Source organism: Sinohyriopsis cumingii, chromosome 10 (assembly GCF_028554795.1).
Source record: "Sinohyriopsis cumingii isolate HCF-2022 chromosome 10, ASM2855479v2, whole genome shotgun sequence".
In the NCBI taxonomy this organism is placed as follows: domain Eukaryota; kingdom Metazoa; phylum Mollusca; class Bivalvia; order Unionida; family Unionidae; genus Sinohyriopsis; species Sinohyriopsis cumingii.
In genome coordinates, this window is record NC_142970.1 from 33,050,160 (window position 1) to 33,068,121 (window position 17,962).

A 17,962-nucleotide genomic window follows, 5' to 3' on the forward strand; every position below is an offset into this window, starting at 1 on the left:
GGCAGTTAACATGTACGAAATCTGTTAGATCAGTTATTCAATCAGGTCTGTTAATTCGGTTGTTGTGTTACAGAAGGCAGTTAATATATATCAAATCCGTAAGATAAGTTATTCAAGCAGTTATGTTAATTCGGTTATTAAGTTAAATCTGTCATTTTGGTTATTCAGTCAAATCTCTTAATTCAGTTGTTCAGTAGAATCCCTTAATTCTGTTATCGAGTCGGATTTGCCAATTTGTCTATTCAGTCAAACCTTCTAATTAGGTTATTCAGTCAAACCTGTTAATTCGGTTATTCAGTCAAATCTGTTAAGTCGCTTATTAAGTTTCCATAGATGCTACAACAAAGTATCAAGTTGTGGATTCTAACACAAATATGGCGCGTAGAAGTTTTGACAGGATTTGTAAGACTGTATTATCGAATTTAGAGACTGATATGTGAACCAAGGGGCATTATTTTGCACGCCAAAGATAATCCATTCGTTGCGTCCTCGGGTGACGTTTATTAAAGTCGCCACTCCAACATTTTTTCACGTTCTAAACCCTGCGATCTCTCCAGCTCCCCTTCTCCAATTCATCCTACCATCTATCCAGCTCATCCACTTTGAACGATTTGGTGTGTCATGTTCTAAAGTCTGGTTTAACAATGTAGCCGTCTGTAATTCTTCCATACAACCGCCATTTGGATCTTAAATATATTTATCCAATGTTACAGATCGCAGCTAACGTTCTCTTAGCATGTACTGGTCGATTTTTCTTATCTAATGTCAGAGTATGCCATCAGAATGTAGACCACAAAACTTAACATTGGAGAAGAAAAATAAGAAGCACCTTCACATCCGAATCAGACTCATAGTAATTTGGACGGTCCCTCGATAAAGTATTGATAATTCCTCGATACAGTAATGACGGACAGTCCCTGGATACAGTAGAGACGGACAGTCACTCGATGCAGTAGTAATGGGCTGTCCCTCGATCCTGTAGTGATGAACAGTCCCCAGATACAGTTGTGATGGACAGTCCCTTGGTACAGTAGTGATTTCACAATGAACCTAGAGGCATCTAGTTTATCAATCTAATGACAGAACTAGATTTTATGTTGTTAATGTTAGTGTTATTTATGATTTTAGATTTGCACTGTAAAGAAGAGGACATTCTTGTAATCGTAATATGTAGATTCACTCGTTGATTCAAGGTGGAAGAGTATTTTCATCCAAGTAAACATCACGTGACTCGACTTCAGGACACGAATTCTTGAACTGTCAGAATGATGTAATTCCCGATTTATCTAGAGTAACCACCTGGCCTTGTGTATCAGTTGGAATAATTTTCCTAGCACCAACATCAGTCTTGGAAGAGATATTTAGTTGTGTTAAGTTGAGAGGATTTATTCATTTAAAGCATAAAGTGCTCGGATTACATGAAAATATAAAGCTGATTCTGAAACTGTGAATTGGTTTAAAAACATTTTGGATTATATCGTCATGATTTATTAGTACCATCGAAACATCACTACAATAGTTAAACTTATTCGGAATACCACTCATTCTGATTACTCGATACTGTTGTATTTATTCAAATATTTAAAAATATTAAGGATGTCCTTCATCATATTGTAAGTTATCTTTAATTTTTCACTTTGTAGTTTAGACAAATAATATTATATTTTCAATTTTGCAAACCTTGTTGGTGTTTGTTATATTGTGTTACTTAGTTTAATATCATAGAGTGGTAACATTAAAACAGTCTCTCTCTCTCTCTCTCTCTCTCTCTCTCTGGATGAACAATTAGTGTGACCTTTCGTCAAACATGAACGGAATCAGTCTGGATTTTAGTGACGGAGAGAATACAACTATTACAGTACATTTCTTCACTGGCTACATAAAATGTAACGCAATTATGAAACACGCTGCTCTAAAAATCTTGACGTTCTGTTATTTCCCGCCTAAAAGGAACGAAAGATACGCTCTTCTTGTGCAAAACATATGATACTATTTTTAGTGTTAAATTTCCATAGTCCAAGGGTTCATTGGTCCAAAAGAAAGCTTTATTATTTATGAGGTTTGTTGGTTCAAAGGGTAATATATCCGAACGAAAGGTTTAATGGCCCTACGGGGTCCAAAGGTGCGTTCTTATCCGAAGATTCATTTGCCTGAAAGAAGGGATCAACAGGTCGAAGATGCTTCAGTCCTAAGATTCATATGAAATGAAAAATATTGTTATTGGTCCAAAGCAGAATTACTGGATCAGTGGTTTATTTATATGAAGAGTTCCGATTAGTTTGAAAGACGACCAGAAAGGACGATCAAAGAAAATATTGTTGTGATTTGTGGTGCGACGGGTTGTTATGCAACCACTGTGGTAGGTGTGTTATGGTTGGGGTGGGTGCTCCCAATATTCTATTTAAATTACTACAGAAGTCCCACCCAGCCTCTATTTGTTTGGAAGTTAGCATAGTGAAAGGTAGATGTAAAGCTCTGAGCCCCCAGTCAGCGATGCCGACGGTTAAATGACTGACTATACACCAAAAAATGAAATTCAACGAATAACAGGTTAATGACAATTCAATAGTCAAATGATTAACATTTCCCAAATACTCACTTTCCGCTCGACCCTGTGATAGCCTATTGCATCATTTGATTAGTAGTGTGAGATAGCTTTCCACCTGTCCTTGTATTCTACTCCTCTGGGTATCCTTCTATCCTATTCCTCCAATTCCTTCTCCTCTTCCTCCTGACTTTCTCCAAATACCTTCTTCTCCTCCTCGACTTCTCTATACTCCTCCTCCTTCTCCACGTTCAGTTCGTTGACTCAATTTCCTCCTCCTCGACTCTCTCTCTACCGACTAGACTTATCGACTCCGACTGCTCTGCTAATCTCACTTCTATCTCCCATTTTATAGACTAGAGACACAACTGTACCGGAAGTTCTGTCCTCCAAAAGGCTTCCTGTGAAAACACAAGGACGGTACAATATTTCCCGTAGTCTTCTCATCTCACACTACACCGAGCCTATCATCAGATAACGGCTATTACATTTATTCGGTCACGAATTCATTCACATCGAAATACTCATTCGTTTTTGTATGGTAAAACAACTTCTTAATAAAAGCATGGTATCAATTACTTCTCATACATACATCAATGAATAACGCCACATCAGTACATCTTCCTAGTCCCAGTATACTAAACAATATCAGCAATCAGACGCATTTCTTTACATTACAACTCATATAAAGTACACAAATATTCAAATATCCATGCTCTCATATATCCACACATACATATTAACTAATCTTACACACTTCAACAATTTTCCAAATTCACATTTCGAACATGGGTAAATTCTGACATATCACATGAATAAATGCACTAGTTTACTACGAAGTAAACAGCGAATTATAGAATTAATTCTGACCACAGACTAACAGTCTACATAATTCTTTATATAATACTCAAATTCATTTCTCAAATACGCATCTATATTAAACACTATAAAGGTAATTGTACGTACTAAACGATCCTAGTAATTAAGTACACATGCAAACTTAATTACAATTACTATCCTTAATATTCTGCAAAAACTGAGCAAATAACTTACTGACCTTTACGAAGCTTTGTCTTTCTTTAGAATCTCCTCCCAGCAACCCTATATTGCTCATAATCTTCCTAGGTGAGACTAAATTTTCGCTTGCTAGTTAGAAGTTATAATTTAGATCGAAATTGGATATCACGCCTCTATCTCAATTCTGATTGGGTGTCGTTGTAACCCTATCCAATCAAACATAGCGGACAATGTCCTCTCGCTGTCTGTCCACGTGGGGACGGACTTAGAACACGCCCCGTTCACGCGCGGGTTCCTCTGATCTTAGGACAAAGCTGTAACACATAGGTGGGAAGTTGCACTATCTAACGCTTGTGCCGATTCAAGATGCCGGATCTTCTCCGTGGTCACGGTAACTTTGCGTAAGAGATTAACTCTTGATTACGGCAATGTTTAGACATCAAACTATGGCTTGTAATAACACCTTAGTTTATACACGACTTACGAACTGGGGATGAGCAAACGTGACATGATTTAAACACACACACACACGCACAAACATACACTCACAAAGGAGAGAGATATTAATATAGCATTAAATTTGTGTAGAGACTGTAGACCATAAAACCGGGTGGCATGTTTTGGCATGCAATTATCTATGTGTTACATAATATTTAATTCGTATTCCTTTCATTTACATTAGATCCAGGCAAAGGATTTTCTCCATAATTGATAAGGGACAAAATACGAAGCAATTGTAGCTCTCTAGTTATTTCTTACCTATAATTTTTATTGTCAGAAACATTATAGGGATGGCTGGGTGCCTGCTATCTTTCCTATTCAGTTATTCTCCAAGTGTTTTTTTTTTTCTTCAAATATATGTCAAACCAATATTAACTAATGAGCACTTTATGGCTGTTGGACCATTATTAGGGACATTACACGTAAGGATTGTATTAAGGACATTACACGTAAGGACAGTATAAGGGATCTTACACGTAAGGACAGTATTCCATACGTTTGCCCGAAGATTCATTGGCCTAAAGAAGGGTTCAACAATCCGAAGATGCGTTTGTCCAAAGATTCATTGGCCCAAATGAAGGGTTCAAAATTTCAAAGGTGCATTTGTTCGAAGATTCATTAACCCGAAAGAATGGTTCGGCAGTTCAACGATGCGTTAACCCAAAGATTCAAACGGAATGGAAAACAGGTTATTGGTCCATATCAGAATATCTGGAGCAGAAGTTCATTTCTATGAATATTTGGATTAGCTTGAGGGAAGATCAGAAAAGAAGATCAAACATTATATTATTGGCATTTAAACACACCCGTACACTCATAAAAGAGAGATGGTGATATAGTATTGTTTTTTTGTAGAGACTGTAGACCATAAAACCAAATGGCATGTTTCGGCATGCACTTATCTGTGTGCTACATAATATTAAATTGTATTACTTTTATTTACACTGGATCTAGACAGAAGATTTTCTCCAAGGATAAGAAGGGACTCAAACGAAGTAAACGTTGCTTTCTGGTTTTATCGTACATATAGTTTTATTATCATAAACATTATCGCGACAGCTACGTGTTAGCAATCTTGTATATTCAGTTAAAGTTGGGTTTTGTGTTTCTTTCACAAAAATTGAACGTTAACAAATGGACACTTTTGTCTATAGATTGCTTAAAGAGATATGGTGGGAGAAATAGAAGAAGATGAAAAGATTGATTGCTTAAGTACACTGAACTTCAGAGTGGGTTTGTTGAAAACGCTTTGGACTTGATGGTGGTGACAAATTAATTTTTGGAAACGGTAGAGGCCTGCGTCTATTGACCTTATCCACCCTTAAGTTGCGTAAAAAAGGGATCCACTGCCTTAACACATGCTGGCAATCTTGTGACGAAAGTCATGAAAGAAGGAGTGAAACAGAGAAAGACCACCTAGGCCAAAGATAGAAAAGAAAAAGAAAATATGAAGAAATAAGAAGAATTCAAAACACTTAATAACAACTGGATCAATGTACAGGAAAAAGTTAGAGCCATGGGACATCCCAACTGGATCCCTGGAGAAAAAGAAAGAGAAATTGGAGAGATAGTGGAAAAAGTGAATGAAATCAAAAGAAGAAAGAAGTAACCAATGACCCTTCTCAGGGCCACTCCGTTGCCTCGAAAAGATGCACACTTTGGCATGTTTTGTTTGTGCATTTGTTTCCTTGTTTGTGTATGTATATTTGCATGCGTATGTGTATGTCTATGTTTTGTTTGTCCTTAAAAACTCATTTTGTCCCTGTACAGTGGAGCGTATTGAGGTTAGCCACTTGCAACATTGTTTCCATTTTCCCCAGTGCCCAATACCGTGACGTCACCCATGTAAAATTCCCCTTGTCGCTATACTGTCCCATTATGTAAAGTTCCCATTGACTCCCAAGTGCAAACCACCTCTTTTAACATAGAAGTCCCATAGACCTCCTAGTGATTGGGGCCCCGAGTGGCCGAGTGGTCTAAAGCGCTCTTCGTTACGGATCACTGCCATCTCACCTCTGTCTGCGGCGGTTCGAGTCTAAGATTCAGCCAATGTGGGTATGTGAGAAAGCTTGCCAGTAGCTTCTCGAGGGTCGGTGGTTCTTTCTGGGATTTTCCCGGGTTCTTCCTCCACCATTAATACTGGCCGCCATGTATAGCCTATCGTGTGCTGAAAAATGGCGTTAAACCCCACAACAAATAAAACCTCCTAGTGATTAAATTTTAAGTATACCTAAAATCAATCATCAAGTGTTAACTTTCCATGCATTAAATACCATTTTATCCTGCTTATGTCGGATTTTGGAATATAGTGGGAGAGGGATGCAGACCAATATCAGCTTCTTGTGAAATCGTTTGGGCACTTAGTTTTTAGTATTTGAGTTAATGTGAAATCCTTTGGGCATTTAGTTTTTAGTATTAAAGTTCATGTGAAATCCTTTGGGCATTTAGTTTTAGTGTTAAAGTTCATGTGAAATCCTTTGGACATTTAGTTTTTAGTGTTAAAGTTCATGTGAAATCCTTTGGGCATTTAGTTTTTAGTGTTAAAGTTCATGTGAAATCCTTTGGGCATTTAGTTTTTAGTGTTAAAGTTCATGTGAAATACTTTGGGCATTTAGTTTTTAGTATTAAAGTTCATGTGAAATACTTTGGGCATTTAGTTTTTAGTGTTAAAGTTCATGTGAAATCCATTGGGCATTTAGTTTTTAGTATTAAAGTTCATGTGAAATCCTTTGGGCATTTAGTTTTTAGTCTTAAAGTTCATGTGAAATACTTTGGGCATTTAGTTTTTAGTGTTAAAGTTCATGTGAAATCCATTGGGCATTTAGTTTTTAGTATTAAAGTTCATGTGAAATCCTTTGGGCATTTAGTTTTTAGTACTAAAGTTCATGTGAAATCCTTTGGGCATTTAGTTTTTAGTGTTAAAGTTCATGTGAAATCCATTGGGCATTTAGTTTTTAGTATTAAAGTTCATGTGAAATCCTTTGGGCACTTAGTTTTTAGTGTTAAAGTTCATGTGAAATACTTTGGACATTTAGTTTTTAGTGTTAAAGTTCATGTGCAATCCTTTGGGCATTTAGTTTTTAGTATTAAAGTTCATGTGAAATCCTTTGGGCACTTAGTTTTTAGTGTTAAAGTTCATGTGAAATACTTTGGACATTTAGTTTTTAGTGTTAAAGTTCATGTGAAATACTTTGGGCATTTAGTTTTTAGTGTTAAAGTTCATGTGAAATCCATTGGGCATTTAGTTTTTAGTATTAAAGTTCATGTGAAATCCTTTGGGCATTTAGTTTTTAGTACTAAAGTTCACTGTTTTGCTACCACTCATTTTTAGATTGACACTTCCATACATAACAAACGATAAGGGACTTTTGGGAGCTCTTCAGTCAGTTAATTACCTGTTCCCAGTTTCGTATGCCGGACATTCTACTAAGCGTTCCTAACTAAAATTAATAGCAACAAGTAAATAATTTCCAGAGGAAACATATTTGAATTTGGTAGGTAATTTTCTGGACCATTATTTATTTTAAGAACTTTGAAATAAGTAAGATCATTATTGAATGTAATGATAAGTGCAAAACAAACTGGAAAGAAGCCATGCATCCACAGCATTCCTTTCAAAGCCATGCTCTGAAAACTGGCTGGCTCAATGTTTTTATAAATCCTTTAAAATAATTCTACCGTGGGATTTCCTGGTTTGTGAATCTTCAGAAAGAGCGATTCTCGTAAAGTTTCGATCGTCACGAGATATACTGGCTACTTTATCAATTATAATCTTTATGATATCTGCCACCGTTTCCATTTCCGTCGTTAATTATTTCTTTGCGTCTGGTTTTCGCAAGCTGTGTGACAAATTGTTGCCTCTACAAAGATCTGCAACTAAGCACACACACGCATACACAATGTTTAACAATTTCTACTAAACCAAGGGTAAACTGGTCTTATTTCGAAACCTGTCGCAGGATTCAGTCACAAATCTATGTAAAGGTATATCCCCACCCCTTTTTGCACCTCGCGTATGCATCTGCCACATGTGAAAAACTCTTCCAGCTTAACACAAAAGAAATTAAGACACACATCGATCTAACTGTGCCACATTTCGTACATGAATAACCTTATAAAGAATGAAATCCGTTTTCAGCCAACGCTCCATAAGATTTGGTAGCAAAAGACCACCATAGACTGAATCGAAATTGTAGATGGTCCAGATGGCATCCTTCTGTACAAAACAATTGTACATTCAAGAACTATACATGTATAAACGACAGAGAAAATTACTCTTAGTAGGGAGTATCACCAACATTTTTGTTAATTGTTGCATAATATAATGAGTGATTCAAACATTCTTGACCGAGCAAAAAGTGCAGATTTAAATTTAACATGTAAAAGTAAAATTTTCATGCTTGGTTGCATGGAATATTTTTTCCATTTAGATACATAATATGGGCAAATTTGTCATTTTGTAAATTCTACATTTACCATAAAGTTTGCGTTTTCACATATTATGCTTTAACACACATCATTCAGATAACGAACCTTTGTCATAGTAGTGAGCAAACTTGTGTTCGGCCATCTGCTTCAATGCACTTATGATGTGGCCCAACTATGCATACATACATATACTGAACTGTAAAAATGAACTTGTGATGTGGCCCATCTACGCATATATACATACACATCCTGAACTGCTAAAATGGACTTGTGTTATGGCCCAACCACTCATACATACAAATACATCCTGAACTGCTAAACTGGACATACGCTATGGTCTAACCACTCATATATACAGACACATCCTGAACTGCTAAAGGGGACCTACGTTGTGGCCCAACTACTCACATGTACATTCACACCTTGAACTCGCAAAAATATTTTAAATCAACACAGCTTGTGTGCTGATACTCTCTATACACAGGATGTACTTTACTCGGTGCACGTGCATACATGTGGGACACAGTATTTGTGAGATAGTTTAGTCGCTCACGCAATCCTTGAAACTTAAGGATAGCTAGTACATATGTGTAATTACTAGTAGTGAAAAAATATTTTTCAGACCACAATAACATTGAATGAATAACCAAATGTACTCACTACTCGATCCATTATTCAATATAATGGATAATCAGATATACTCAACACTCGACACATTATTCAATAGAATTTCCAGTTGGTTCATTCTTAGCACGGATCTTTAAATCTACTATCCAAATTAGAAACTGAGAGAAGAGCAAATCTTTAGTTTAGATTGATTTTATAAATTCGAAACTCAAGTTATAAGCACGAGAGACTGGAAAAGTCGCTAGTTTAGAATGATTTTAAGAAATTAAGAATATATTAAAATTATAAGGAGCAGAGATGAGAGAAATCGTTAGTTTAGACTGATTTTATAAACGGGGAAACACAGTTACATTATAAACGTGAGAGATTATAAATGTTTATAATTTGAATTGATTTTATACATGGGAAACACGGTCAAATTATAAACATAGGCGAAAACTAAAGTTTTTAGTTTGGATTGACTTGATAATTGGAAACACGGTCAGATGGTAAACATGAGAGATCAGGAAAAAGTGTTAGACTGATTTTATATATGGAAAACAGTCAAATTATAAGCGCGATAGAAGAGTACTTTTAGTTTTAGATTGTGATTAATAATGGGAAACAGGTTCAAAATCCTGTTTCAAGTGATATTCCACTCACATCCTTTCTAAGTACTTTTCTGAAGTACACAATTGTATTTGTGTGCATACCGGTTTTTGGACTAAACGGTATAAAGTGAAATAAAAATGCTACTTCTAAATGTAATATATCTGTCCATTTAAGTTTGTACTTATCTTATCCATGCAGGCAAGACACATACACGCAAGCACGCACGCACTGATTGCAGTCTGACATGCTTGCATGTGTAAAAAAAGAAAGAAAAGAACATGTCCTATTTGAAAATGATTTTTATTTTAATCTACTGATAGTGTTGATATGACTTGAACAACCAATACAGGGCAATGTCGTAAGTTTGAAATGCTGGCATATAGTTGATATTTATTCAAAACTACTCATTCAAACGCTATAGTTTGTAACAATGTTTGATTGACTATAGACCATATCAGTCTGTCTAGTTTCCCTTCTACAAATAAATGTCGGTGGGGTTAGAATACCAATTGCAATAATATCATGGTTGTGATGGTGGGTGGGTGGCAATGTTGACAATGTCTCAGTTAGGTACTTGTTTTCGTATACTAATACCACTCTTAACATTTATTTTCTTGGGATATCTTCACGATATGTTATAGGTAGAGAGGTATCATTCTTTATTATAATTACACAAATTAAAGGCAATATTTGTTGTTGTTCTTTGTCATAGGTTTAATGCCATTTTCCAGCACACGATAGGTTATATATGGCGGCCAGTAATGTGTGTGGAGGAAGAACTCGGGTGAATACCGAGAACTTAGACCGACCCACGGGAAGCTAATGACAAGCTTTCTTACATGCCCATGTTTGTCGAGCCCCCGACTCGAACCAACATCGACAGAGGTAAGATTACAGGGATCGATAAAGACGAGCACTTTGGACCACTCGGCCAACCGGGGTCTTAGACCACTCGACCACACGGTAAATTAGTTTCTTTACACTTTCTTTTAGACCTTCTTTATACAAAAATAAGTATCCAGTAAAAGAAACGGATGGATGGATTGGCTATTTGGATTCTTAACGTAGCTTTAACAATCTGAGTCATATCGCTACGTTGTCTGTGGTATGGCATTTTACAGTGATTTCTTGCACTAGGACATCGTGACGCAGACGTGTTATCATGTCCCACTCAGTCACATTATCTTAACACCAGAAGGCAGACATGTGGCATCATGTCCCACTCAGTCACATTATCCTAATCATATAATCTTAATGCTGGGCGTCAATCGAGGCAGCTGTTAGTACAATTTTTATGTCTTTGGTATGACTCGGCCGGGGTTCGAACCCGCGACCTCTCTCATCCGATGCGGACGCTCTAATCACTTAGGCCACATGAAAGAAAGGAGAAGCAGATGTTCGTTTAATTTTGCCATAGTTTTCCACTGGTTATTTTAGAGACATATGAAAATGAAACATTATAAATTTCGTTCCAAGTTAAATATCTTTGACTTTTGTTCAGGTGTCTCTTTTCTCTTTTTAATGACTGAATAATAACAAATTATTCCTGATTTTTTAACTGGACAATGTATGTTGTTTTCTACCTATGTCAGATCGTATTTTGTCGATGTTTTCCGTGCAATGATCCACGGAAGCTAATGGCAAGTTTTTTCACATACCCACGTTGGCAGAACATGAGATTCGAAATCACGAGGACAGAGGTGAGATGATAGAGATCTGTAAAACCCACTCGACCATCCACTAAATTAATTCCTTTACTCGTTACTCGAAGACGATTTTATAAAGTATTCAGCAAATGAAGGGGGGGGGGGGGCAGAAAGAGGCATCATAAACATCTATCTTTTAATTAAGGAACTTTCCTGGAATACAAAGTTAGTATATTATTATATCTTGTGGATCACGTGGAAGAGTTCTATATTTAAATAGATCCCTATATTGATGCAAAACAAAGGTCCTATTTTAAAGCTATTTAATTTTGATATGCGATTTATTCTATGCCAAGGAGCCAAGATACCTTACCTGGTATAGCGCCTGACTCGTAATACAGAAGTTGCAGATTCAATAACCGTCCAGGTCAACCCGGTTTGGCTGCTTCTGTATATCATTGGGAATGGCACTTAGGTCTCATTTCATGCCATGAATAATGTAATAGAAATGTTGTTAAATTCAACACAAACAAACGACAAATCTTTTAGATCAGTATGTTCTGGTTATCTTGCCTACACAGTTTGGACATTTAAAGGTCAATGTTGAAAGATAGATAATTTTCACTCATAAGATACATATGTCCACTAGCCTGAACATATATGACTTTGACTTTTGTTCAGGTGTCCCATTTTTGTTTTACGTCACACACACACACACACACACACACACACACACACACACACATATATATATATATATATATATATATATATATATATATATATATATATATATATGTGTGTGTGTGTGTGTGTGTTCACTATACTTTAAACACAGGTCAAATAAAATACTTTGATACATGGAAAACAATGTCTATAAATAGTGTCTAAATACCAAATTTGTTATGGCAAAGTTCTCATTGTTTTATCTGTTGGAGAATCTTTATATCGTAGTGGTAAAAAGCCTTTTATGTGTCCAACGTCGTACATGCATAGTACTGGATGTGCTCTCTGTAGGGGAGGTGGTAATTTAAATCGAAGTGGAAATTATACATTTTATGAATCTAACGTAGTATTGGCATAGTTCTCAATTCCTGTCTGTGCTGGAGTCTTTTAAACAATATTTGAAATGTTATCTTTCCCCTTTCCAGTATAAGAAGAGACTGAAAAAATCCACAAAAAAATAAATAATAAAATCCGCATCTCATTTATGCCATTCATGAAATTTTCTTTTGTTTCAAAAAGAGTTTAGCAAAAAAGAAAAAAATCCCTAGATGAATAATAAAATATGTAATATTTTTGATACATAACAAATTAGTGTACGATCTACGTGATAAACCTTATTACCTCACCACCTCCCCGGGCATCGGAAGAACTGCAGTGAGGGGGAAGTACAAGGTGTTATTTTATGCGCTTTCGTTATGGCCGAGTGCATACCGCTACTATTCTACGTCTGTCCGTCTATCTGTCAGTTGACTTATCCATTTCTGCACGACAACTTTATTTTTTTGTCATCTACTACTGTTGCCAAACTTTGTGGATGACTTCCACTCGTGGAAAGGGATAATCGATTTTGGAATCAAACGATAAAATAACACTGTTTCTAACACTGAAAGAAGTAAAATGATTTCTGCACAACCATACTATTTCTACATCACATACCCAGAATATATCTTTATCAGATAACACGGAGAGATAACATTTGGTCTCTTAGTCGATATGTCAAGGGTTAAAGTTAATATCGTTTAAGGAAAAATGGCCCCTGTACAATATAATTAGTTCTGTACCAGATACCAAGGCACTTGGGTATGAAAGAAAGGTATCGGTTTAGATAGCCAAATAATGAAGGGACAAGGGCACTGTAACAGTGACAAATTTGTATAAAAAATGCAGTACTTGACTATATATATTCCCCAAGGTTTTAAATGACTTTCGAAAGAGTAAGAAATAAGGTCATCGATTTTGTGGTAAACAGGTCAATGTCAAGATCACATTAAATGAAAGAAAGGTGTTTTTGCATCATAACTATGTTTCTATGTCTCGTAAATAAGGTATGGAAGAAGCCTGTTGATTTTGGTGTCGAAGACTCCAAGGTCAAGGTCACTGTGACTCAAAGACGAAATAGTCTTGCAAAATAACTTTTGTGCTTGAATCAGTTTTTTTACCAAACTGACTTGTGTTGAAGGTAATACAAGTCCATAAATTATGGGACTCTAGAGGTCAAAATCCAATTTTAATATGAAAATAATATTGTAAGTTCTGTAACTTAAGTTCAAAACTTCACACATAAACCAGTCATTAAAACCCCATGGTCATTGGTCAAGTAATCCTCAAAACAACCACGCACTGCAAGTGCCTATCTATACAACTATTAAACACGGAGCGGAAGTATCACATGCGGCTGTCTGGCATTTTGTTATCATATGCAAAATGTGACCAAAAAATATCTGCTTGCAAAACTTTAAAAATTATGTGCATATACAGTTATTTTTAAAACCCTGTGCATTCGTGTGGCATGTTGAAATGTTCGTAGCTTCTAATTCCATATAAATATAAAAAGAACACAAAAAACATACTTGAAAAAATGTATATATGTTTACATGCCAACTGAACTGGAAAATCTAGCTATTGCGATATAGGGGGTTTCAAGGTTAGTAGCTCCCTTTGAAAACACCTGAGGGCATCTGGGTGCACCTCACTTTCGGATAGTTATATCAATTAAGATGGCAGACAGATCACAAGTAGCAGCAGAGGGGGCGAATCGGACATTTTGTCCAATCGTTATTTTGCTTAATTAATACTTTCTGCAACTCAACGATCTAGTGTCGTCAGCGCCTGGTAAAAAAAAAACGACGACGTCGTTGGGGGATCGTCCAAACGTCATTTGGTTTAATTAACACCTTCTGCGCGTTGATCCCCAGCGTCGTCAGCGTCCGGTAAGCACATCGACGACCGCGTCGATGTCATTGCCCCCTCTGCTGCTAAGGAGTTATTTACAATGATCTTACAAACAGAGTGATCACTAACTCCTCCTCTTGTAGATCAATTAGGTTATTTGACTGATCGGTAATTCTAAAATTAATTCTCGTTAAAAACCGATCATGGCATCGCATATAGACCGGATTAATCGGACTCTCAACGATTAAAAATCCCGGAGGGGCTGTTGGTGAAAACGAATAAAGGATATATCCCTGTTGAGCTTGATTTGATTGCTTGGTATCTACCTGGTAACTTCCTTCGATAACATCACACACTAGATTAATCGCTATCACCGATGCAATATTTACGTTGTATGGAGCAATATGCCTACCACCATCTCCGTTATCGTGTTTGAGGATAGTTGATGGACCGAGAACATCATTAAGAGACTTTCTTAGTTCTGGCGCGTTGTATCCTGGAAACTTGAAATCGGGTAAATCGGCTTCTGTGATATTATACTCGGTTAGGAATTTTTGTTTATTATCATCGCTGTTAGCGGATATTATTTTAACGATTCGTTCATTGATATATTCCATGTCTGATATAAGTTGATTTAACACCTCAACGTGTTTTCGTGCTTTTGTTTTCCGTAGTTGTTCTAGTTGCAATTGGTAATTACGATTAATCTCGACAAAAAAACTATTGATATCATTTAAATTAACTGATAATATGACGTGCGATTCAGGAGTTTCCTTATACTGAAAATACCACTGTATGGTATTCCTGTCTTGAAATATAAACCAACTGGGTAATAACGTGTTTTTTATAATAGACAAATCATCTTGATAACTGGTAATAATTTCATGATACGATTTCTCATTCGTGTGTAAGTCCTCGGGTGGATTCTTAGGCCATCCTAGTATGGTTCTTATTGAACTGTTATAAATATCAACCATATACCCCGGTGTGCTTATTTCAATCGTCGACGATAACGTCGGTTCATGAACCGTAATAGCGATTTTTGATTCTTTTCCTGTGATCGATTTTATCCTGCGTTGAAATTCTTTATTGATTTGTTCTATTTGGTATGACCCAGTTGGTATTGTAACCTCATTCCAGTCTGGTGTCCCATCGGGTTTATTTGTCCATGCAAAAACCAGTGAGTTATTAGGTTGTTGTCCGTTAAATGCGTTCGCTCGGATATTAGGCCAACTGTGATATGCTCGCAATTTTGCCAGCGCTATTTCCTTTACTGGAACCGGTGATGGAAAGTTTACACTGAATTCGGGTTTCGTTGATGTTATCGATATCATATTTGTTTGTACCGGAGTGGTATTCTCCGCGATCCGCTGAAGTAATTGAGACCCTTCGGGGTTCAGCGACATTATTATTATTTGTTGTCTTTAGTGTCTAATTTCAACAACCAGGTGGTTCCGGCTTCCAGTTGAAAATCCTCGATTTTTGACATCGCGGAGCTATACAACTGGACCATCGTGGAGAATTCAACATCGGATACGAACAAATTATCAATCGATAACGAGATTAACCCGGATAATTTCGAGTACGCGTCGGATACTATTTGATGTTTTACTGTATACTCGTTGAGTTTTTTCTGAAAACACGATGATATCTTCCTAGTGATTGCGTTGGCGACTCCAGCAACTGTTGTCATTGCGGAGACAGCGATTGGAACAGCGATCGGGGCTATCGTGGTCACCGTGGATAAAATAACACCGGCGCCAGCTACTATGCCCGACACCGAGTACACGACCGCGTCGATGGCGGTTATTTTTCTGCGTATTTTTTTATTTTTGCACGGTATTGTTCGGAAAGCGTTTTCAAATTCGCGGAGAATTCTTTTGCGGTATCGAATCGATATTGATGTGACGTTGGTGATGCCTCTGATTCAATTACCCTGGTGGTCATTTTTATTCTAAAAGAGTTAGTGTTTTTAATTACTTAGATTCGCTGCAAATTCCGCATACCATGTAATGTTTGCCCCGGCTAGATTTCTATCAACGGCATAAATTGTAAACTGTTCAGTTGCGTTCTTGTCTATAATTGTTGATATTGTATTGTTAAACCCGGATGAACTCGACGATAATATATTAAACTGCATCATTGAAACCAGTGTCAATCGATAAATGCCCTTAACAGTTGCGGTAATATTTACTGTATTCTGTGTAGGAGTCCAATCGAATGATCCATGCCGAATTGTGTATACTGTGTTGATGATGTTCTCATGAGGGATTTTTATTTTTTCGAATTGCTCTGCTACTCTCGGTAGTCCGTCTTTAATCGCTTCAACATCAGTTTTAATCGTTCCTATTTCCTGTATATGCGTGTCTACATCTTTTTTGTTCGCTGCAACCCTAGTAATGAGTGTATTTATTTCCTGTATATGAGTGTCTATACTTTTTTTGTTCGCTATAACATTAATTTTAAGTACTTCTATTTCCCCTTCATGCACGTCTATACTTTTTTTGCTCGCTATAGCATTAGTGTTAATTGTTTCTATTCTCTGTCCATGCGCGTCTACATTGTTTATGATCGTTACAACATTAGTTTTGATTGTTCCTATTTCCCGTGTATTCTCGGTCATACTTTTTTTGTTCGCTTCAACCTCGGTTTTGAGCGTTACTATTTCCTGTCCATACACAGTGATATCATTTATAGTTATTGTAATTTCTTCCGGTTTGGTATTTTTTTACCAAAGAATTTATTAATGGCGTTATCAGCCCTGTTAAAATTTTTTCGCAACGTGTGAAATTGACCCGACAGCGTTGTAAACTCCAAAATAGTATTTTTTAACGAATCCGACACGGATATATAATTGTTGCCAAGTGTACTTATTTTTCCATTTATCGTCAAGATGGATTCACCTGATTTAAGTCGTCCGTCGCCGGTATACAACGCGATAGCGTCCTCGGCGGTATTACGCTGTCGTATTAAAACGTCATCCAGCGACACATTACTGGATTTCAATTTACCCTGGCGGTCTTGAAATATAACTATTTCGCCTGGGTCAACACTTGTTAAATTCAACGTATCAGCGATTTCATCCTCAATTAGTTTTTTTATGTCATCTGTGGCGGCCGTTTCCGTGGATTCTTTCAGCGCCGAAACCGGTCGTCCCCAAATATCAATCATTATTATCTAATGTAATTGTCTCTAAATTTCCCACTAGTGTATTCGTTTACAACCACATGAGGTGGTTTCCGCGATGATGAAATCGCCGCGAGTACGTTCAATACCTCACGACCACATATCGGTGGGTCACTTAATTGCTGTGTTGGCAGCGTGGAATAAAAAACCCGGGCTGAACACGCCCGGATTGAACACGCCCGGATATACCGCATGAACTCTTTCGGCGGGGCTAACCCGTATGAATCAAAATAGACGATCACACGCGGATCAATCGCGTACGCAACCCAATGAGTTCCCACTCCGGAGGACCCATCGAGGTTAATTATGCCGGTTTCAGTATTCCTTGGGGCCGCCGGTAATTGATCCCTCATAAAAACACCTCTGAAGTTTTTTATCGCTAACGCGTTTGCGGCATCTATTAAATCAAAATTAGACATTGGAGTCATTAACTCCCGAGTCAATAAACGGTTCCCGGTAGTCTTAGACCCTTTCCGGCCACGGGTCGTTTTTTTTTGTAGCCTTTCCCGGTTGCCTTCTTCAA